Raw genomic sequence first — 255 nt, 5'->3', positions numbered from 1 at the left:
GCGGAGGGGAGGGAGGCCCCAAGGGCAGCCCTGCACATACATTGGGAGGGGAGTGGGAACACAGGCAAAGGCTGATAGGGCTGTGGGGCCCGAATGGGCATGGGGGAGTGGAGGGCAGGCGCGTTGTGGGGGAGGTGGGCTGAGTGGGAGATGAGCCCCTGATGGCTTAGACAGCAGCAGCCCAGCACTGCCCTGGAACCGGGGAGAAGCCGAGACGTTGGCCCTCCCGGGTTCCTAGAGAGGCCGCCGAGGGCT

Source organism: Myotis brandtii, unplaced genomic scaffold, assembly GCF_000412655.1.
Source record: "Myotis brandtii unplaced genomic scaffold, ASM41265v1 scaffold731, whole genome shotgun sequence".
Taxonomy (NCBI): Eukaryota; Metazoa; Chordata; class Mammalia; order Chiroptera; family Vespertilionidae; genus Myotis; species Myotis brandtii.
This window is presented reverse-complemented; position numbering follows the sequence as displayed.